At 43.4% G+C, this 23,928-nt stretch overlaps 1 long non-coding RNA gene across 2 annotated transcripts; it reads left to right on the top strand.

The window, feature by feature from the left end:
- The first annotated feature begins 87 nt into the window (after positions 1-87).
- Positions 88-19,924, top strand: LOC109316099. 2 transcript variants are annotated; one of them, XR_002102686.1, is made up of 3 exons: positions 88-352; positions 18,642-18,704; positions 19,252-19,924. It is a non-coding gene; the product is annotated as an uncharacterized LOC109316099 (long non-coding RNA). The 2 variants fall into 2 exon arrangements; XR_002102687.1 differs by lacking the exon at positions 88-352 and adding an exon at positions 17,393-17,699.
- Positions 19,925-23,928: the final 4,004 nt, after the last annotated feature.

The following is a 23,928-nucleotide window of genomic DNA, read 5'->3' as shown; positions in this document are numbered from 1 at the left end:
GGGCAGCGCGAGGGGCCCCGCTGTGGCGGGCCGGGCCGGGGCCGTCTGGGGCTGGGCAGTAGTGGCACTTGGCTTCCCCCCCGGCAACCTGCTGTGGAGGCTGGTGCAGCGCCTGCTGCCTTCCCCGCCGCGGCTCCGGCACCGCCCCGGGGAGCAGCCGGCCTCTGCCGGGAGGCTGCACGAGGCAGCCTGTTACCAGAAACCCCAGTGAATCGCTGGGAAGGAACCGCACGGGACTCGAACCCACTTCCTTCACCCCCACCTGTCCCCACAGGGGCTCTGGGTCCAGCCCCTCCCGGTCCGAGCCCTCCCTCCTTCCATTTCTGCCCTCTTCTCGACGATGTTTGAACAGGTGAGGCACGGGGCAAATGGCTGAAGAGGGCAATCCTCCCCGCAAGCCCCAGCACCTAAATGAGAGGCCCAGGTGCCCCTGGGGAAAACCGCTCTGCTGGCATGGGATAGTGCCCGTGTAGGTCATGCGTAGTAAATCTTGGCCTTATGGCTGAGGGTAGGCGAAACTCGGGGGCATCCTAACCCCACGCCTCCTGGCTTGAGCCTGCAAGTTGGATGCCCACCAAAGGATTTGGGAACATCTGAAGCCCCAAGTTGGGGTGGAGGATGTTTGCCAGTAGTACGGCCACTTTTGGGTCTGGACTAACTCATGGATTGTTTTGGCTTGGAATACGGATGTTTTAAAAAATAAAAATAGATGGAAGGCCCAGATGCGCCACAAGGGCTGAGGTGAGCAGCCAGAAAAAAGGGAAAAAGGATGCTCTCTAAGACAGGGGGAAAGCCTTCATACAGACCTTTTATACCCAGCTCATTCCCTGCTGGAATTCAAGAGACAGAAGCAAATCACTTCTAAATGTTATGAGCCTCCGGCCTCTCAAAAGAAGAGTATGGAAATACTTGTGTCCTGGAAAATGAACCATAATGTTGTAGCGCAGCAAGCAGGATGCTGTTTCCACTTGCCAGATACCCACTTCAAAAAGTGGGCATCAGAGAACGGGCCCAGTGTATTGTACAGCTACACAGTTTATGGCAATGGGGGATTACTTTTGGGCTTTCCCCCTAGTTCGCTCCTTCAGCGTTTTGGCTAGGGGCAAGCAAGACTGGGGCATCTGAACTGTCAGGCCACTCTGGGCATGGGGCTTGCATGTAGGATGCCTGCCATGGACTTGAGAGTATCTGAAGCCCCGGACTGATGAGTCTGGGAGGCAGGGTACTTGCTGGTAGTGCCACACAGGCTTGAACAACTGAGCTCTACTCAGTTGAAATTTGGAACTTAATTCAGAACTGTTTTGGCTCTGGAGACTAAATGTTGTTTTTTTTTTTTTTAAAAAAGCAAGCCCACAGAAAGAGTGAGACCTTGAAGGTTCAATATTGGATAGAGTCAGGATGACAGAAAAGTCAAATAATTGCTATGCAGTAGTACAGAGTTAAAGTATCCAGTCATTTAAGCTTGAAACCTTTCAGAATGTTCCCAAATAATTCTCCTTCTGGAAGCCCCTATTTAGTGCCATAAATTAATATTTAAGGTGATTATCCCTTTGCTGCTTTAACTACAAGCCTGCTATTATGCCACACTTGGTTTCTATTCTCTTGTCCAAGGATTTCCTTCGGAAGTTACTTGCAAGGTTTTATGGCAGTATTTGCATATTTAATTAAAGCAACTATTTCTGATAACCTTGTAAAAACATTACTTGACATATATCGTTAAACCATTAACTGTAGTGAGCTCTAAATATTGACTTGAGAAATAAGTTCTTTGCTTGGGAACAGGATGATGTGTGGTATTAATTGTACAGATGAAGGCCTTGATTTATCCATATTAACTAAGAATTGTAACCTTCTCCTTTCAAGGTTCCTCTCTCAAAGTTCCCAGTGCTTGCTGAACTGAAAGGAGTATGAACCCAGGAGGAACCTTTTCTTGCTTTTTAAAAGAAGGCTTGGGATTCTTTAGTACTTGTTCTTATGGATTGTGGGAAAAGAAACACCAGTTTGTAATCTACAGCATAAGGAGTGTTTTGATAATAATTTATTAATCCCTACTAACAATTTCTAGTTTGCTGTTGCACATTAAAGACAGTTATTCCCAATAGGCAAACTAACATCACATATGCAGTGACCTTCAAAATGCACTCAGTTGAAAAAACAAAGTTACAGAAATGCCAGATGAGAAATGTTAGAAGTGTATAAACTTTATCAGTGCCTGGTTCTGGGAATTGATGTGGGGAGAAAGCAAGGTAAAAAACTAAACCTTTTTGGATATGCTATATCTCCCTAAAATATAATCATTCTATCCTGACAAACCCATGACTTACATGTAGTATACCCACATTTTGTGTAAAACAGCAGTAAGATATGAAATAGTACTTTTTTAAAAGCAGCTGTTCATTTATTACTAGTCAGGAATTACTTGGCACAGGTCTAGGAAATGTATGTAGAGCAGTAACCCCATTAATTGCAGTAACCCCTTTAACCATACTGGTTACAGTTCCAGTACAATGGTTTTCTAGTTGCTTAAGGGCTATATGTTGGATCATTTGGTGGAACTCCATGCCCCCTGTTATGTAGAGGGTCAGAATAAAAAATGCTCTCTCCTGGCGTTAAAAATTGAAGGCCTATAGCTTGGCATGAGACCAGGGAGGCAGAGGTCCAAATACTTGTCATCTGTTATCCGCTAGTAAATACACAGTCTGTGCTACTTATTTAAAATGCTGCTCTGACTTTTAATACCTTCAACTGGCTGCTGGAATGGACCCAGAGCCTTTAATAGACATTCAGGGCATTGGCTCTTCTTGTTTTAGGCTAGATGTCTAGAGTATAAATAGCTTAGTTTTAAAGCTGTCTAGAAGGGGCCAATTAAAAAGACTCAATGCTTTAATTTTTTTTAACGTTGCACATGCACACTAATCTTGGCACATTGAACTTCATGTTGTGGATGCTCAAACATGGTGCTGTCTGAACCTACTTAAAAGCTCATGTGCTGTTAGTAAGGTAATGGATTAAGATAGTGGTTTTCAACTTTTCATTTGCAGACCTAAACAATTTTGAATGGAGGTGCAGATTCTTTTCGGAAACTTTGAATGGAGGTATGTATCCCTTTGAATTGTAAGAATAGGTATTCACATACTTTTGACTTATAGTCATCTTTTGTGGACCCCTTAGACGCATAGTCTGTGGACCTTCAGGGGCCTACAGACCACAGGTTGAAGATCACCGTATTAAAATATTAGTGCTTGATAAACATGAGTTGGAATAAGTAAAATTGACAATATCTAAGAAATAGTTCTGTGTAGTCTACCTACTCTTAAATGTGCTGAGGCAAACCAAAGATGTGTGACAACAACAAGTAAAGATACCATGAATTAGAAAGTGAGGTGTTGGGCTACTGTTAACTTACAACCTCACTGATGTTAGTGCAATTTCATGGAACATTATCCAGAGTGAAATTTGGCTTGGGACATTTAGGGTGTCTGTACACATGCAGGGATGATGTTCTGACACATTTTAATTACTTTATGTCAAAGCAAATTCGCTTAATTGAGCCTGCTGCCATGCTAATTAGCGTGTTCCAGCAGACCCTGTGTGTTGTGTATTCGGCATCCCTGCACTTCAGAATGGTAGCAGGGACGCTTTAATTAAAGCTCAGAGAATGAGCTGTAGTTAAAGCTCCCCACTACTATTTTGAAGCACAGGATGCTGAATAAATCAGAAGCTGTGGATGCTTCAATTAGAGCATCTCTCAAAACCACTCTAATTAAAGCACCCCAGTCCCACTCCTTGAGCATATATGTAAAAATGCCTGTAGTGATCACTGGATTCAGTAAACATAGGCATATGGGAATGAGAAGAACTAAATAACAAATTTTACTGTGGAGCTGCTGGCAACCTGCAAATTCTTGGTCTGTCTTTAACTAGCTCCCTGCTCCCTGACAGAGGGACATTATCCCGGTTCCCAACTCCCTCAGTCTCCAGTTGGGGAGCATCTCTATATTATAACTGCTATCACTAAAGGACAGACTTGTTTTTAATGTGGAATTTATCCCCTTGTGGCAGGTCAGCAAAAGGCCATCTGTTGCAGAAGGCCTAAATGGAAGAGAAAAAATGCGGATTCTGCGTTTTTCCATGGCAAAAAGAAAATTAGGTTCCCTGGATATAACAGTCCCAGTGCCATGGAAGGATGCATGACATGCTAAAAATGGCAGTCAGGGTGCTTTAATTAAAGCTTATCGATTGAGCTCTAGCTAAAGCACCCTGCTGCCATGGACAGCAAAGTGAACAGGTACCATATCAGATATAATCATTTGTTTTTGCTTCTAGGGAAGCTTTCTGACACATGATCAAACCTATTTGTGGCTTGTCTGCAGAAAATAGTTTAAAGGATACAATACAGTTGTGAAGTTTTATATACAACTATTATAATAATACATCCTAGAAAAGATATAAATTGTGTAATATATTTTGGCTGTGGGGCTTCCAGAACAGCTTTAATCTTCTCTTGAGATTTATAGAGGCCTTCTGCATCACTAATTGTGGACATACTATTAATTGACTCTGAAAAGTTTGGGTTTTGTACAATTTGCTCACAACTTTCATTTTTCTAGGTTCTCTTCAAAACAGTTATGTGTTCCTCATCACCAGTCAAAATAATTTCATACAAATAATATTTTGTTGACTGCCTTGTAACACGTGATCCATTGTTCATTGCCATATAGCAGGATCAGGGGCAATGCCAAACTCTAGTCTATTGTACTGCTGTGGCATCATATAACACTTTTTGCATGTTTATGGTAAGATAAACATTTTGCATCTTGTATTTCCATCTGTAATACAGTTTGTGTGGCAGTCTGGTTGGTGGCAGCTTGTCTTTATGGCTTGAGTTGGATGGCTCAGGCTGATTGATGAGGGCATTTCCCTTCCCCACCAATCAGGAGAAGGCAGGAGGAAGGCTTGTCCTGCCCTGGACTAGGGATGAGGTCAAGAAGGGGACTGAGGGGAAACTAACCCCTCAGGCTGTCCCATTGGTTCATTTCCAATCTAGGGGTAGAGCCTCCAGAAGGAATTAAATCTGTGTGCCCAGCACATGGGCAGCTTTGATGAGGGATGATGAAGACGGGGCTGCAGAAGAGTTGGAGCACTGACCAGTAGGGCAGAGCAGTTGCCCCAGAAGTGCCCTGAAGATGCCTTTGCCGAGCAGGGAGCATCAGGCAGCTGTGTCCCAGCCCTGCCATGGAGGCAGCTACAGCGTCGGTGCACAGAGGGTCCAGAGAGTGGACCAGACCTTGGTGGCTGCACAAGGTAGCACGGGTCCCCAACTTTGCACAATGCAGGCACCTCTTCAATGCACAGGGTGGTGCATGGGGCTAAGAGAGATGAGCGGAGCTGATGGGATATCGCAGCTGCATGAGGTAGCGCAGGTCCCCACCCCTGCACAAGGCACCACCCTGTACATGGGGCTGAGAGAGCACAAGGCAGTTTGGGCCTTCCCGCAGCAAGCATCTACCAGACGGGTCAAACATCCTAGTCAGGAAGGAGGCTCCTGTAGCCAATCCACAGAGAGAGACAAGCCTAGACAACTCCCAGCATGGTGATGAGTCACTCAGGAAGGTGATTGCAGTTCCCAAGAGGGGAAGAGAAGCCCTCCCCAGTTTAGGTGATTAAAAGGGAAGCCCCATGGGGAAGCCCCATGATGGGGAGGGGGTGGATGTAACAGGGAGCCTGCTTGGGGCCAATGTCCACATGGCCCACCCAGCTGTTCTTGGGTTAACTGCCTGCTTTCTCGCCTGCCGTGCCTTGATCTTAAATTAATTGATAGATGTAGTTAAGCAGGAGGCTGCCCATTTTCTGCCCCAATGCCAGGGTCACTATCTACAGCTCCATTCCTCCCCTACACTGCAGCCCAAACCTCACAGATGGCAGCTCGATGTTCACATAATCAGTGGCCCCCCACTCTGGGCCCCAAATCCTTCTGACTGAACCCTAACCTAAAGTCCTCTCATCAGTCCTCTCATCCACCTTCATACGGTCTACGTAGCTCCCTGAAGCTGTTTTCCTCTCTTGGGTGTGGTCCCTGGGACCTTTGGCTACCAGCCCTGCCCACCTCCAGGCCAGTTGGAACCCCTGGCCCTCGGCTCTCGGGCAGCTCTCGTGGTGGGTCCCTGGCCCTTTTTTACCGGTCTGGTGGAGGGCCCTGCTGAAGGTAAGGACTGCACCCTGACTGGAAGGCCAAGGAGGGTTAAAGCCTGTGTTAATACAGTGCCTTTGTCTACCATATCCGGCTGAGATTGCCTGGGTTTAGGGTTAATAAGAGTTAAGGACTTTTAAAAACTTTTATCTGTAAATAATGTGTGTGCGTGTGTACATGTTTATAAGTTTTTATATTATATTGTATAATTAAACCTGTAAGTAGTTAAGCATCATTGGGTGTCTCTGGTCTCTGCTCTGTATGGAAAGGAGGTGAGCTGGCCTGAAGCTAGGCAGTCACACTCCCAGCATGCCACACCTGCTAACATCCCTTCAAATGAAGAGGGGGTACCAGCCGCATGCCACCCGGGCTACATTTGCACTAAATCAGTTTTGCTAAAGTGCTGCCCCTTAATAGTGCAGCAAAAATAACTTCAGTTAAAGGCAGGGGATATTGCCAACTTTCAAAACATAGTTTCTAGTAACCAAAACCTCCACATACCCTTACTGTACCACATTTTTACAACTGGCACTATAGATATGCCCCACTCCAGGCTGCTTTTGAAAGTATGCCCTCTATGTGGTTCAGTTCAGCATCTACTTTGGCACATAGGCTGTAAGCAACTGGCCGAGCTTTGTAAAATTTGGTCTGTGCATCTTCTATCATTATCCTAGGTCTGATATGTTTAGTGTTTCTATGCCTTCCCTGAACACTGAGGAGGACTGGTTTAATATACCTTCAAATTGTTGTTTAACTGTTTTTGCAGTGACTTTTGAACATGGCTGCAACATCTTTACACAATTTCAGTCCAAGGAATTGCTTTTAACCATTCATGGCCCCACAGAGCAGTTGTCTCTTTTTCAATTATATGTAAGTCTGGAGGTTCCACTTATTACGTTCTAGTGGCATTGACATCAACCTCTTTGGCACAATCTTCTCTCCATGTTTTTAACAAGTTTATTCCTTAATTTAATATTTTTAAAAGATTTTCGTATTCTGAATATGAGATAACAGACACTGCAGAACCTGTATCAAACTCTATCTTAATGGCTTTCCCAGTAACCTGGGGTGTCAATTGATGGCTTTTTTATTATCCTTTTTCACAGGATGCAGGCCCAGACTAGCTACTTCACTCTTGCTGTCTGTGTCACTGCTGTTTCTATTTATCACATATGCTTTTTTATTTTCTTTTTCTATATCTTGTCGTACTCTCTCCTTTATTTCTTTTAGTATGACACACTGCCTGGATATATCTTTTTTATTTACTGCTTTGGTAGTAGCATTCCTTAAACTAGCAATCAGTGAGGGTGTAAGATCCTTTTCTACACATTAGGCCATTGCCTGCACTGGCTCTTCTATTGTATATTTAATAACTGGAATGAGTTATTCCTATATCCATAGGCTCTCTTCCTTGCAATCCTATGGCAACCTTTGCTGCAGTTTCCATAGCTGTTCTAGTCCTCAACAGCAGATTTAAAGATGAGGTCTTCCTTTTTGAGAGCTTCCTTTGTATGGCTTAATTAAGTAGCCCATGCACAAATCTCTCTGAGGGCCTCATTAAGTCCATCTTTAACATAGCAATGCAAAAGGGAAAATCAGTTCATCTTCAAGTTGATTTCTCTTATGAACTTGAATCTTTGTGCAATAATCAATGGCTTAGTGCCAGATGCTTTTGGATAATTTTTAATAATTCTTTAAAGGTTTTGCCTGCTGACTTTTCTAGGCTAAGCCTTTGCAGTAAACTGTACATTTTTTGTCCCATCAGACTCTGTAGTGTAGTTACATGTTTCTATGGGAGAAGCTTATTTACTATTAAAATATAATACTATTTTAACCCCTCTATATACATAGGCCAGTCTTCCAGGGTGCCATCCTAAGCTCCATTTATTTCACTACAAGTAGCCATTTCAATTCCAACAGATTTCAGGTACTAACAATTACAGCAATTCTTCAGGTTGATTTAATGGGCCATTAAAAAATCAGTGACTCTAGCCACAAGTGTGGGAAAGAGTGCTGCCAGACTGGCAAGGGTGAAATATATTGGGTGCAGATGGAAATGACAATTTTTACCCAATCTGACCACAGAAAGCAGTTTATAGCTATGACCAATCGCAAGTGCACAGCTGCAGATAGCTTAAAACCTGGCCGATCGATTGAAAAACTGACCCTTCATTGCATGAGGTATGAGATAAAGACATTTCAAAATGTAGCACCTTTTCTGAGGAGCTCCTGGCCTGTCACTGATTTCAGAATGGGAGGGGGAGAAAGGAAGCAAAGGGAGTTCAGTCTGGGGATTTTTCAATGCCCTCTTAAAGGGTGGGGTGGGTGTATTAGAGCCCCCTGGGAGGGGGGTGTTCCAATTCACCCACCCCACCCTTCAGTATCATCTGAAGAGCCCAAGAAAGAACTCCCTCAGTTGTTTTCCCCTCCTCCCATTCTTAAAACAGTGAGCACTAGCACAGAGCTGTGGCTGCTGCTATGGGGACCTGCTAGATTTGCTTTCCCCCTTGGAATGAACAGTGAACTTCTGTTTGGGGTAAGGCTGTAACACAGATCACTTTGCAGTAATTGTTCTGAGTCACAGCTGGGAGCTGTACTTCTGTCTGTCCCCATTATTGTAAACAAAGTAAAACTGCATTCACTGCCAGGAGCAGATTCAACAGGAAGCAACTTTAGTTTCCCATGTGTACACATTCACATATCTTACACCTTCCAAACATGGGTTGCAAATAACTTTAAACATTAATGATTTTAGGCATCACAACACCCTGTGAGATGCATGTACACTATCCCCCTTTTTTAAGATTTAGGAGCCAAGTTTTGGCCAGTAAAATTACTTATGACACCTAAAGTTGTGCTAATAGCAACAGTTCTGGACATATGTATTGTGGCTGAGTATCTTGGTGCCTACTTTCTGCTTAAGGTCATTTTGGATTTACAAATTAGGTATCCCTTCAATGAAAGCAGTGGTTCTCAATCAGGGTGCTGCAATGCTGGCATTGTTGCTGCCTTCACTATGGGGTGAAATTGCATAACTTTGTTTTTAGGAAGCATGTTGGAGCTGAACTGAGAAATGGTTGCTGCAGAAAGGTGCACTGGCTTGAATAACCTAGAAGCTCCTTCCTAGCACATGCTTAACACAGATATAGCACTGAATTTGACACAAAGAAAAGCCATTTCCTTTATGAACAGGATGGGAGGAGACTGGTTGTGGTGGGAACTTCATGTGCATTTTCCACTCTTTAAAATGTGGAAACAAGAAGCCAGGAGCTTTGAGTGACTGGAAACTAGGATTTGCCATCCAGTGGGAGTGCTTTAGGCTACAATCTGACTCCCGGTTGTAGTCTCTTTTTCTGACCATATGATGTTTGCATTCCTTTCTGCACAATGACACAATTTCAACAAGAGCAGCAGAGAGTATCCATGCCCAATTTAGCCTATATTCAGGGACATATTAGTGCACAGGCAAACTCAGCACATGTCTAGGACCCTGACCTGAGGGAGGGCCTGGTCCTTCCCTCTGCAGAAATGGTATGAATGGCCTTGTCTGCCTCCCTTACTGTCTCTTCCCCTCCTCTCTGTTGGCCTTGCTACCATGGGGATTGTTTCCTAGTGGCAGCTCCAAGCCCCACTCCCTGTAGGTGGCAACGCCAGGCTGGGGAGGGGAGTCTCGACCAACCCGGGGCCCACAAGTCTGTTTGCCTAGGGCCCACTAAAGGGTTAATCTGGCCCTGCCTATATTGTGGTGGTTATGGCACTCCCTTGGGAGATTTGCATTAGAGTTCCCTTGAGCCCAAGGTGTCTTCTCAGACCAAAACGGCTACAACCTTTATCCCTTGAGCACAAGGTGACATATAACCACTGTCTGGCTAAGTGCTCTGGTCACTAGGCTGTTATAAAAGGTTTGTGCTGGTGCCATAAATGCTTCTTCTTACAGTCATTTTTCAGAAAAGGATTCAGTCCAACTGTCCCCAAAGGGACTGACTTAACCTGTAAGGGGCTTCAAGCTGTGAATGGGAGTTTTACATTGGATGCATGTCACAGGGGCCTTTTCCTCTGCCACTTTAAGAGGGAAAGAAAAGCTGAGCTAAAAGCTAGCTATATGGGACTGAGCAGCCAGGTAACAGCAGGAGAAGGGCTAATTTGAGCTAAGAAAATATGCCTGTGCGTGATGGATGAGCCATGTGTCTGGAAGAGTGGTGCCCAGAGTTCAGCTCTGGAATAGGAGGAGGCAGTCTGGTTTTGTACTCTGTAGGAGAAAGACCTGAAGTACCCCAGAAAGGAGACAACTGAGAGGGGAGTGTGAAGTGCTGTGGGATACTGACCCAGAGTGGGGTTTGATCTTTAGTTGAAAGCAGTTTGCATATCTTGGTTTATGTTTATAACCAGAGGACCAGGTTGTGGCTGTGGGGGTGATTTGGAGGACATGTAGCAGGGTACCAAGAGGTGCTCTGAATTTTGAGAACTGGTGCTCAAGGTAAGTACTCTAACTTCTATACACCTATTCTGAGGTATAGGAATATATGGCATACAGATATTAAATATAGGTTTCTAATCCATTAAGAACCCAGCAAAGAGGCCCAGTCTGGCCTGCAGAGGTCACATCTGGCATAGAGAATCTGGTATAGAGCAGTGCAAGGCCCATCCCATCTTCAGCACTCCCCTCTTACAGAGGCTGCTGTGCCATTGGGTCTGTACTTCCCTTGCTGCAGAGGGGTCTGGTTAGTCCTGTGGGGCAAGAGGGGGCAGAGGGGCAGAGACTTCCAGGCTGCAGACACAACCAGGTTATAATTCCAGCAGACACTGGCAAATGGTTACTGACCCTTACATTAAGGAGCATATATGGTGATATGCATGTTTACAAGTACATTAAACTCTGATACGGTTGGACCATAAAGAAACCAGAAAAGGAACTTTAGTTTCGCTGCATTATTGTTCTGCTTAACTTGCTGTATGCTAACTACTCATATTTTGAATTATGTTATCAGTAATTTGGGTTCTCACTTCACTGAAAAATAATTAGTTTACTAAAATGCATTCCGGTAAGATAGCCAGTGAATCAACCTTTGTAAAACGTTGGCATTATTTAAATGTGGTAACACAGGTGTTTAGAGTGATGGTGTAGCCACGGTGGTCCAGGAATTATTCAAGCAGCAAGGATTTTGGGGGGTGATGTCTTTTATTGGACTAAGTGCACAGTTGGGATGAAGTTAGACGAGCTGTCAAATGCATGTGCTCCTTTACACATTAGGAAGCTTGTCTAACTTTATCCCAAGTATGCACTTGGTCCGAAGAAAGATATCATCCCCAAAAAATCCTTGCCTCTTGTGTAACACAGGCGCTAGTTTTATTGCTTCTGATCTCAAGGTAAGCTGGTAGTTATGGGGTTTTGTAGTTTTTTTATTAGGAGGGAGCAAGTGACTACATCAAAACTGCTGCCAGTGCTTCCTGCCGTCAACATTTTTCCAGGACTGGAATACAAGTCATTGTCCCTCCACTGTTGTTCTCAGCAACTGACTGCTGGAAGTGCCAAGTCACCCTTCCTCCTCCTATCCCAATGCACGCACGCACGCTTCCCATTGCAGTGGCCCATCCAAGACCAGTATGGATTTTACTTCCTTATGACATAGGATTTCGGAGGACCCTGTGCCTACCCTGCCTGAATTTCTTTACTCCTCATAGGCCTTCTGCAACAGGGGGCCTTCTGCTGACCTGCCACAAGGGGCCAAATTTCTCATTAAAAACAAGTTTGTCCTATAATAATAGAAGTTATAGAGATGTTCCCTAACCAGAGACTGAGGGAGTCAGCAAGAGAAAAAGGGCCAAGGTTGGGAAGGACAAGGCTCAGACCAAGAAATTAGTGTCTAAGGGCAGAGTGTACAGCCAGGACTGAGGAGCCCCATAAAATTAAGTGACTGACACCTGTGAAGCATGGGCATAGCTATGAAGGCCATGAATACAGCTTCTGATGTGTAAGGCTTCTGTGGGTGAACAACTGGTGCCTGACCAGTGCTGGTAGGACTTGAAATAGGTCCCAGTCCATTACCAAAACGTGACTGAATAGATTAAGTTAGATCAATTATTTCAAGACTGTGGGGCAACCTTCCACTGTAATAGAACACTTCCATCAAGCTGGCATATGTGACACTGTGAGGGGGTACAAGGAGGAGCTGGAGTAGCCTGTATGGCCATTAGTGTGTGCTGCAGCCACCCAAGGACGAATTCTGTCAAAGTGCCTTTCAGACAGATGTAGGGAGGTTTCTAAAACCAGGAGAGATTGACACTCCCCTCTCTTTGCAGTGTTCTACTAGTTGGGTCGACGTCCCAGTTCCCCCCATTCGTAGGTACCTAATTCTCCTCATGCCTTCTTAATACATGCTCTGTACAGAAACCTGGGGCATGTAACACCGGCTAGATGTTAGGCATGGTGATGCCTAGTGTCACTTCTGTCTACACCAGTGCTTCCCAAACTTTTCCTTGGGATGACCCCATTTCCTCAGCATGGCCCCTCACTCCCAACCCACAGCTTCTCACCTCTGTGACCCCATCCACTGATGTTGCGACCTCATTTGGGGTTGTGACCTACAGTTTTGGAACTGCTCATTGTGGACTTGGACCCAACTGACTTGCCTATGACTGGTCACACTAGAAGCCTGATACCAAATAAAACTGATGTCCTGAACCAGTTTTGCATTTCAGCTGTGTGACCACTTACTCTCTTTACAGGGTCCTGCATCTTTAACAAGTGTACTCAAGTGTTTTTTTTTTCACTTGTTTCAGTTATACAAATGCTAGCAAACATTAAGCACTCTGAACAAAAAAATACTTCCTTCTGTAGCAGATTTGACCAAAGTGGTGTCCCATACTGTAAATCTCTCTACTAGCTTTTCTACCAGCTATGTTTTTTCAAAAAAAAGGAATGGACAGAGGCTAATATAGGCCCCTTCGCTTCCTTCCCCTGCCTTCCTCCCACTAAGTACTTTATTTCTGGAAATCTCAGGCTTCCCATCTATCCGTAAAGAAGACAAGAGTCTCTCTACCTTTCTTTCCCTCAAAGGTAAAGTTTTGTAATCTCTAGTTTTGTATTGCATTAGACATGGAAACTTTAACAGCCTATTGTGTTGGATGCTGTTGAGACATAAGATCATTCCTGTCCCAAAAAGCCTGCAGGTGGTGGGTTGTTTTGTTTTGTTTGGCGGGGAGGGGGGCATTTACTGTTCTAACTTTAATTCCAGGTTTGCAAATCTAAATGCTGAATTATGGAAATCTAGTAAACAGCAAAGAGCAACCATTTCTTCATGAGATACATAAATAAGATTTTTAGTTCTGTACATCGTGCTGAACATTAACATGTTTTGGTGTGTGTATAATGTATATATTCTGTTGCTCAACTGCTACTTTGTTTTGCAAGATGTCCTGGAGGCTTGTGCCCTCTTTATGGACTTGCCACTTGAAAAATTCAGCTTTGTGAATTGTGGCACAAAAGGCAGCTTAAGTCTCCTTTTCAGTTAGGACAGCAGCTTTTGTTCGTTCATTTTAAAAACAATCTCTAGAGACCAAGCATAGAAAAATTTCAGCTGAAATAGGGAATTGATTTGAAAGTTGGAAGCATCCAAAGGTTGTAATTCTTGTCTAGGGTAATTCTAACCAACAGAATGTTTCACTATTACAAGTCTATGTTCTCTATAGAAATCTAAGTCTTTCTCAAACAGAAGGCTGTATTGTGGTTAAAAATCAAATGTCCAATAAAGAGTCACATTTACCTATGAGACTATAATTTTGTAGCACAGTAGTCTTGGGTCCTGTTTGCATTTAGTCCAGGCAATGAATGCCACTTCACTTCCCTTTGTCTCATTATTCTCTCTTCTATCCCTTGAATCTGTAAAACTGCTCCTAGATTATATTGCCAGAAAGAACAATTAGATCATATAGTTTGACCTCCTGTATATCTCAGGCTATTAAACTTCACTCTTTACCCTATATTGATCCACATAACTTTGTGCTTGGCCAAAGCACAACTTTAGTACAGACATCCATTATTGATCTGAAGGCCTCAAAAGACTGAGACTCTATCACATCTCTTAGTAGTCTGTTCCAGTGGTAATTGACCTTTTATTAGAATTGTGCCTTATTTCTAGGGTGACTTTTGTCTGGCTTTAGGTTCAAGCTACTGGTTTTTCTTCCCTATATTAGAACCTTACTATTGGTTCAAAGTATTTCTCCCTGTGAAAATACTTGTACCCTAATCAAATTGTCTCTCAATTTATTTTGATTGAGCTGCTTCTGACTCTTAGTAAGATACCTACTGGTGGCTTCAAAGTTAATTTTGGCTCTTTTCAGGCCCTCTCCAGTTTTCAGTATCTTTTAGACTGTGTGCCTTGTAGGAGGGATTTCTTGGTGTTTGTAGGAGGGCTAGGGCTTTTTTTTCCAAGTTACTCATAACTATGTACCAGTAGCAATAGATATCACAAATAAAAGCTGCAGACTAAATTTGATCACTTCTTGGACTTCCGGCCTTTTGGCTAAGATCAAGTTTAGTTTATTGCTACCACATGTGATATCTTTTGCTATTGGTACATAGTTATGATTTAACTGAGAATTTTGAACTGAATATGAAAAGAGGTTTTCCTGAGCCTTTCTAATTCATACATACCTAGCTGTAACAGACTAACTATGGTCTGTCAATGAAAGGACTAACTTCAAAGTTAAATGAGCATCGTGCTTCAAAATATCACAAGGATGTGATTGGAGAGGTGGGCTGCTCTATAAAATTAAACATTGTTCCATTTTCTCGTAGAAGAGATAATCCATTGTTTCTTTCTCTAGTATCTGATTAAATTAATAATTGTTTGTCATCCCTCCTCTGCAGCACAAATGTAGATGTGTATAATTGGCCAGTGCCTAACACATGCCATAGCAATGCCTTTGGAAATTAGACATGAAGGATGTTCTGATCCAGTACGGCAGTCTTCATCTACAGTCTGATCCAGTATGGTATCTAGAGTCTGATCCAGTGTGGCATGTCTTTGTCTAGAGTAGAATTTGGTCTTTTTAAAAAACCCAACAAAAGCCCAATTTTTGTGGTACAAGATGAATTGTGTGAGCTTGATAATTACACTGAAGAATTCTTAGGAACAGAGAGATATGTTGAAACAGTCTCCATTACAGCATCTTTTCCGTCAAGCTGAATGATTGGGAGTGAATCGAACCCATGATCACAGGTTATCTGTCCTCCAGATTTGTCTAATTCTCAAAAGGAAGAAAGGGGAACTAAAATAAAAAAGCAACAAAGTCATGGAGAGAGATCCATCTTGATATCAAATCCAGTTTAAAGCTGAGTTAATGTTTGTGGCTTTTTCCCTTGTCCAACAGGGTACTTAAACTTGGCTAAGCTGTTAAAGAATTGGGGAAAGTATCTTGTGTAAAAGCTTCTGTATATTTTGAGGAGTCTTTTTCCTTAAATTTTCAAAGATATTAACTATGTGATCATGTTGGGTTTTACTACACACACATACGCTCATGAGGAATATGCGAATGCGTGTGTGTGTGTGTGTGTGTGTGTACATGGTTAAATTTAACAGAAAGAAGTTAAGTAACTTCCAAAGCTGTCAGTGAGAGCCATGGGAATGAGTCCTGATTCTCTTCTGATCTAACCACTGGAGGGAGTAATTTCTGGAACAGATTAGAGCATTGTGACCCTTGCCTCAACAGTTGCTGCTGCTTACTTGTTCTAACTTGTCCCAGGACATCTGGGCCACTGGCCCAACAGAAATGACTATTAAGTTCTTCCCTGCTGTAGCTGTGCTGTTAAGACCAGTACAACTCATTATATTGTCAGAAATGACTGAAAAGTTACAATTTCTGAGCCACATTTTTAAATTAAAATTTCTGACATTTAACAAGCAGAATATGGCTTTGCTTCAGAAAGACCTTTTTTTACTGACAAGGTCATATTTCATAGATTGAACTGGGGTTTGTGGGTGGAAAAATAAATGGAAATTTCTTATTGGTCTAAGCCTGCATAAGGATTGCATTTTACTTCTGTAAATAAACAAGTTCCTGTTATACTATGGCTGTCTTTATACCTCATATGGTTATTTATTCATAAATCATGAGCGGAGTATATCTCTTGCTGAATCTTAAAGTACCTTAAATTAACAGATGGTCTGTCACCCTTGTAATGGCTATTGCTGTTGGGATCAAGATCTATTTAAGGTTAGCTGTTTTTTAAAAGTGAACAATACTGGACTTGTGTTTTGGAATACTAATATAGGATTTAAGTATTATGAACACTGCATAAAACTGTATAATTATGTTGGAAGGTGATCTTTTCTCCTACAGCTTTCTGATTGTGCACACTGCAGCTAATTCAGACAATCGGATGTTCCTGGTACCTTGGGAATTCAGCATAGCATGAAATTAATCTTTCAGTTGTTCTTGTGAGCAGGTGAAAAGTGGAAATAATTATGAAAGCTCTATGGCCTCTGATAATTATGTGAATTCTCTGAATATGCCTGTGCCACAGGTTGCTAACATAGTTTGTGATTGTCTGACATGACTATGCTTAAAACAGACAGTAGTAGTTTCTTCTTGAATGGCTGGGAAGCTTCAAAAATCAGGTAGTCGATCACATGACTGTTAAAAGCACCTCATTCTTAATGCAAGCTTTGAGCTTGTTGAATAAGCAATTCATTCAATGTCCTAACATTCTCTGAATAGCCTAGATTGTGCATGTAATTAAGCTGAATAGATTGCCTGCCTTCTTGGCCAGAATAACAGGATTGATTTTTGCTAGTAATGCATATATTATCACTTACAATGCTATACCTAACCTAGCGAATTAGAACTGAACCTTAAATGGATGTTGTGGTTAACGGATGTTGTGGTCTTATGCTTAGCCATATCAACTCCAGTTAAATACCTTCATTGCCTTGTTCTTTGATTGCGTGTCATATGCTACTGAGCTATTTCTTACCCTTCTCCACTTTCAAAATAACTTACAGCAGCTTTTGAATGAGTCAGCAAGTGATTATTGGATGTGATTAGTTTCTAGTGTATATAATAAACAATAATGAAAAGGGGCAGTTGAATGGAACAGTTTGTTTGCATCTGTCCTCCTCAATGATGTAATAAACTATCAAGGAAAAATGTTTCACTTAACTTGTCTCTGGGCTTCTCAGCCTTTAATCTGTAAACCTGGGGCAAGTCCTATCTGTGAACTTTCCCAAGTGGAAACCATGAAGGTCTAGGTGCAGTTCAAAGAGACTTAACCCCTGTTCCTAGGTGCCTCAACAGACCCAAAACATGTGAATCCAAAACAGAACCCTGCTCCTCAACTGCCTCACTCAGGAGAAGCCCAGACTAGTGATTCTCAACCAAAGTGCCATAGCACCCTGGGGTGCAACCAGGTTCTGTGAGGAGTGCTTCAAGGTATCAGCAGATGGACAGATGGGGGATTGGCTCCACCTGGCCAACCCCCATCCCCACTGCCTGGCTCCTGTACAAGGAGGTAAATCCTGTAATATAAAAATTAATTGCTGAAATTTGATGCCAGTCAATTTACAAGAGTTAGAGGGGTGCCTTGAGTCCAGTGAGCGGTGCCTCAAGTTTGAAAAGGCTGAGAACCCTGACCTATACTTTATTACTTGGGCATTTCTCTCGTTTTGACATAAAAAAATACCTGTCCTTCTTCCTCCTGAACATGTAAAGAATAGTCCTGGCCTCAGCAATGATGTGCCTAGCTTTTGCCTAATACTGGTTTGGATCTAGAAACTAGGCAGAACAGTACTCAATTCTTCTGAGGGCTTAATGTGCTTGGTACACTCCAGGGATGGACACACACCCCTGCCTCCCCTAACAGTTGCAGAGCTCATTATTATACATGGCAGTTTCATTTTCTGCTTCCAGGGCTACTTTTGTAACCTATCTAATGTAATGTGACAAGCTGGCCTGGGATTACGGACCAGAACCCAGAACTTTAATCTTCCCGTGTGAATACCGCAGCCACTAGGCTACAGAGTCAGACTAGTTCTTATTCTTTGAATGAGTGTTGCATTTCTTTCTGCACAGTTCATCTTCAGCAGGATGGGGAGGGAGTGCTCCCAGCAAGCCTAGCCTATGTCCTTTGGTAAAGGCATTCTCCTGGCAGGTGGAAGATGAGAACTTGAATTCTTTCAGGCTAAGGCTGTAAAGCTCATGGGCAGGTGGTATTCTGACCTATAGAACCACAAGCCTGCATGTGCTATTAAAACTACATCATCTTTGTAAGGAACCTGATTCTCTGTGTTGGGTGACCTCAGCACATCCATCAGATTAGGAATTTTAGGAGACTTAGGTAGAGGATTGTAGTTCCCAAATCCAGATTATAGGGTAGGTGCTTTTGTATGACAAAAACAGTGTCTGTATCTTTATCTTTGTGCACTTTGGCATTTTATTTTTTTTAATTCGACAGCTCTTGTTCATCAGAGATGTTACTGGGGATCACTACATGGAAGTGGCTCTCGTCGATCCCCAGGTAGGTGCTGAACTGTTCAGAGAAGGGCACTTCTAGGCATGTGCAGAAATAAAATACAGGCATGCGGGGGCTTGAAGTAAGAGAAGGTAGCACCATGGAATTTAAGACTTATTGACAGGGGTTTTGGATCCCAGCCTTGGACTTACCTGGTTTAAGTCTGGCTGTGAGTCAAGGAAAGCTGCCCTGCAGGAATTTAGTTGGTGCAAAATGTGGCTTTCTTTGTTAAAACTGCAGCAGTTGTCAATGGCAATGGCAAAAATGTTGTCTTCCCTCGGGACTAACCCTAAATGCATTTGTATGCACCCACTGTGGCTCCCTTCCTGAAGTCTTGTTGAGCGTTCCCCTAACTGGGAAGGAGGGACAACTTGCTAATAAATAGCCTTGCATATCTGTACATCAGTTAGCTAAAGCTTCTTAGGTGCTTTGAAAACTACGAAGTGTAATAAATGCAAATATTTAAGCAGCAACTAGAAAAGTGTAAAATGAATGTGACCATATCAATTGTGAATGCATCCAAATAACGTATTATTTTTTTAACTGAATACAGGTGCATTGAGCAGGATTTGATTCATGAAGGTGCTGATATTAAAAATGATTGGCTGCTAGCACTGACCCTGGAAAGCAACGACCATTAACAAGATTTGACGATACAATTTTAAGTATCTGTCACCATTGCTTGTCCTCCTAGGCCATTTTTAAAGATATGGCATCAGTCCATGGTAGCATCTGAAATGACAAACTGTGCTATAAATCGGAGATGAAAGCAATAGTAGGTAGGTGCATGGGCTGTGGAAGGAAAGTACAGGAGTTTTTAGATGAATAGGATAACACTCAGACTGGTGGTAAGGAGACTAAGTTAAATCAAAAAGAGGGGAGGGCTCACATCAGCTGGAGTATTCACAGCTAGGCCGTGATTTTTGAAACCCAGTTTATCACCACTCCAAAACCTCCAAAATATTCTATTCCCTCCATGCACAGCTTCATGTAGTTCTAGATGGCAGGAGAGAAGTTCTACTAACTTTTTTTCTGCAGTTACAGATAACCCTCAGGTGCCTAGCTAGTTTGTGTATCTTGCTCATATGCTAAGGGTCAAATTGATTGCTGGATTTGGGTTTTCCATCCAACATGGATTTTCTCCTTGTCAAAAGGGTCAAAAACATGGACAATTTCAGGTTTCTGCTTGCAGGCTGGCAGAGTTCTAGCTTGCAAGGGGCTGCTTGGGTCTGCGGGGAGTGGGAGGAAGATTATCACAGGCAAGGAATGCCGCCTGTATGTGCATATGCACATGGCAGCCAGGCAGCGTGGTGGAGAGCAGCTCTCACACCTTGCATGTAAGTCTATGGGGCAAGGGGGCATACGTGATGTGGGGAGGGCACATGCCCCCTCAGACTTCTGTGCCCACAGGGGGCATGGGACTGCAGCCTGACTGGACTGGCATGGGCAGGAGCAGGAGCCACTTCCATGGCCCTGTGGGTGGGACCCAGCACAGGAGGATTGAGTGGGGCAGTGTGAAGAGGCTCAGTGTTGCTGCCACCACTGCCAGGACCTCTGCACCAGTCACACCAGCAGCAGCATGAGGAGTAACAGACTGGGGGATGGGAGGGGACTGTGCTGCCCTCACCTTCTCCCACTGCCAGCCACTTACATGCTGGGCCATGGCTCTACCCTGCTGCTATCACCGCTTCCCTCAGGCTATGGCTTTACCTTGGAGGGGACAATGCAAGTGGCCTGAGAGAGGTATCAGCACTGGCGGACCCCTCACCTCCTTGGTCCATTACTCCTTATGATGCTAGTGGCAAAGATGATGCAGGGGTCCTGGTGGTGGCAACAAGTCTCACTGCCCTATTCCACTGTCCTGTGCTGGGTCCCACCTGCTGGGCCACAGAGGTGGCTCTTGCCTATGCCAGTCCAACTGGGCTGCAACTCTGTACCATCTGTGGACACATAAATCTGGGGGTGGGGGGGACATGTGCCCTCCCTGATGTTGCCTGTAGCATTGTCTATGGTTGGGCACCCTCCCCGCCGAACATATCCACCCTTTTCCTCACAGATTGGGGAGCTGTAGCCTAGAGGTGGGAGACAGTGTGTTGGGAGTGAGGGGCACCAGCAGGACTGGGGGGGGACAGAAGGCTGTGGGTTGGGAGTGAGGGGCACCAGCGGGGACAGGGTGGAAGATGTGGCTTGGGAGTGAGAGGCACTGGCATATCTGGGCTGTTCAGTACCATAAAGCAGCAGAGGGAACAGCTGCAGCTGGACCTATGCCCTGGTGAGCGAAGGGGGCAGAGGGAACTCTGATTTTCCATGATAAAAAAATCCAAAGCAAATGCCAAAATATATGGGTATTTAGGATTTATTTCATTATAATGACTGAGGCACTGGTAGGCTCCCAAATTGCTTTAAAACTGTAACTATATTAATAAAACATTGTGTTCAACTGGTACCTGTGTGTGTGTGTGTGTGTGTGTGTGTGTGTGTGTGTGTGTGTGTGTGTGTGTGCGCGCGCGCGCGGTGGCATTTTATTTTGATCACTTAAAAAGACAGATTTGGGGGTGTTTATCAGAGAATTCTGGATTTTTAAACACAGAAAACCAGGATCCCTGTGGATCAGGAAGGACTTTTCACTTAGACTAGGTGAGGCTTTTTTTTTTTGTCCTCCCCTCCTGCCCCACTTTCTAGCATTCATATGAGTTTTTCACCTAACCGTTTTCTTATTACAGGGGCCTATTATTCAAAGCAACTTTTTCCTGTTCTCTACCAGTGGCATGCATTTAGGTATTTAGGATTAAAATATTTGACCCAATATCTTTCATGAGTGGGTCTAGGATCGCAGTGTAGCCACACCCCCTTTGTCTTTGTGGTGCATGCACAGTGCAGAGCACTCATTGGGCTGTGCCACACAGCTAACGGGGATGTGGTCAGAGCCCTTTGCTATGATCCTGGGTCCCAGTGAGCTCCAAGTGCCACATGTGGTACAAGTTGTATGAGCTCCCTGGTGTCCCTGCTCTCAAACACCTTTGGAGCCAGCTGCTGTTTGTGCAGCATCCCCCTCCTTCCCTCCCACCAGGCACTATAAATATATTATGAGATCAGAGTTGGCTCGGCTAAATTCAGCAGTAAGGAAAAGGAGGGGGTAAGGGGCAGCAACTTGTCCCCTCCTTTCTCCTGCTACTGAATTCAGAGTTGGAGAGGCAGAGGAGGAAGGGGAAGTGCTCACATCACATGCAGTGCTTCAGGAGGAGCTGCGCTACATGTTCTGAGAACTTGCTGTGCATGCAGCCTATGGCCAAAAGGGGTTGGTGACTGTGCCATCGCATCTTCATATCATATATATATGGTATGATATGATATAACTATATATATCTCATATATAATATGAACATGGAGTCACCAATGTATTGATACCATCTTTTGTTTTGACAGTGTCTTTTACAGCCAGCTGTCTATAGCATATAGTGCCATTATATAGTAAGGTTTAAAATAGCACTGATTTTGGGGAGAAGGGGACTGGTGGTAAATAGAACCAGAGACTAGGACCTGGGTTTGTAACAGGCCTGTAATATGACAATGAGCTAGTCATTTCACTGCACCTCACCTCCCATCCTTTTTTTCCTTCTGTGAAGTGGGGATAATGATGCTGATCTCCTTTTTAAGGCAAGATATGCAATTTTATTTACTAAGTAAGTACTCTATAAGAACTGGGTGTTTTGTATTTATCCAATGTCCTATTTGTATCACCTTATAACCTTATAATCTCACATTTCCTAAAATGGTACTTCTAGTCTGGCAGGTTTGAAGAAGAAACTAATTTGGAAGATGGCCGCTGTAGAAGAGCTGCAGGGAGTGGAACAGCTTGACCATGCTCCTATTGCTTTATGCTTCCATTTCTTCTGGGAAATTGACACACACCCATTAAAAACAGCTCTATTTCCATCTGTATTTTTGGGCTCGTGATGTAGCCACCTGTGAAGATGCAGCTGTCAATTCGACCAGCAGTCTGCAAGCCCAAGCTTGTCTTCTCTGCTGTGAGTGGCACAGTAGATGCTCCCAGCACGAAAGTGGGCTGCATTCTGTTAAACCGTAGGAAGGAGGTGGAGAGGGGAGGCAGACAAAGGAGTATTAAGTAACAGAGAAAAATACACAATAATAGAAGGAGAAATAAAATCAAAAAGCAGAATGAGTTGTCTCAGCCCAAGTGGGAAGAAAACAAGTCAGAGAATTGTTTCCTTTAGTGCTGATGGCATACTCTTTGCATATAACAGGAATACAGTAAGGCTTCCAAAGGCTTCCTAACTTATCTTGTATTAGTGGCAATTACAGCATGGCCTGGTGCAGATGGACACAGTGGGAGACACCTAACTGATCTGTCCCCAGGAATATTTCATTAAAAAATACTGAACTGCAGCTCTGCAGTGTTTTAAATTCTCCCTTAATCAGAGCAAATGCCAAGCAGGATCAAACAAGCAGTCCATCTAATCTGTTATCCTCCCTCCTGTGTCTGTCTGTATTTGCTGTTTCACAGGAAGCCCAACCCCTGGCTTTCAGAACTAAATAATACACCTCAGCTGTACAGTGCTGTAAATGGTGGGGAGAAAAGTAGTAATTTCAAAATATCAACCCTATTTTTTTTCTACTGAGTTGCATGAAGGGATCAATATACTGAGGCACTCGAGAATACTTCAAAGAGATAAAAGTATATAGCTTTCTTCAAACAGAGTCCAGCCTCCAAGTTCATTAAATAGATCTTTGTTCTCTCTTAGCTCTTAGGATCATAATTTAGTTGGCTTCTTATCTGTGATGAGAAAATCCTATATGAAGCTTATGGTCAAACTTTTTTGCAATAATGAGTAAGGTGCATGGGGCTGTTAGGAAAGCGTGGACAGCTACATTTTATAAACCTGTGGCTTACATATTTAATGATAATTAATTAGTTTGAATATGTTAACTTCTGGAGACCTGATACAAGACCTTTTAAGAAAGGCTCATGTTTCAAAGGGAGTCAGTCAGCATTTTATCAAGAGAAGTCACTTAAGGTGTCTCAGCTGGTACTCCCTAAAATCAAGGCACTCCTAGTCACTGATTAGTTTTGAAGGTCTTAGCCATGCTTATGTCACAGTAGAACATAATGAGCTAAATTCTGATATCAATGCAACATTTCAGCGCTGGTAAATATAAATGGACTCAAAGTGGAACCAAGGAATCCCAGGTAGGCTTTGTAGGTAATCCA

This window comes from Crocodylus porosus, unplaced genomic scaffold, assembly GCF_001723895.1.
Source record: "Crocodylus porosus isolate Cpor-Errol unplaced genomic scaffold, CroPor_comp1, whole genome shotgun sequence".
Classification (NCBI taxonomy): domain Eukaryota; kingdom Metazoa; phylum Chordata; order Crocodylia; family Crocodylidae; genus Crocodylus; species Crocodylus porosus.
Note: the sequence above shows the minus strand (reverse complement) of the source record. Positions and strands in the feature narration are given on the sequence as shown.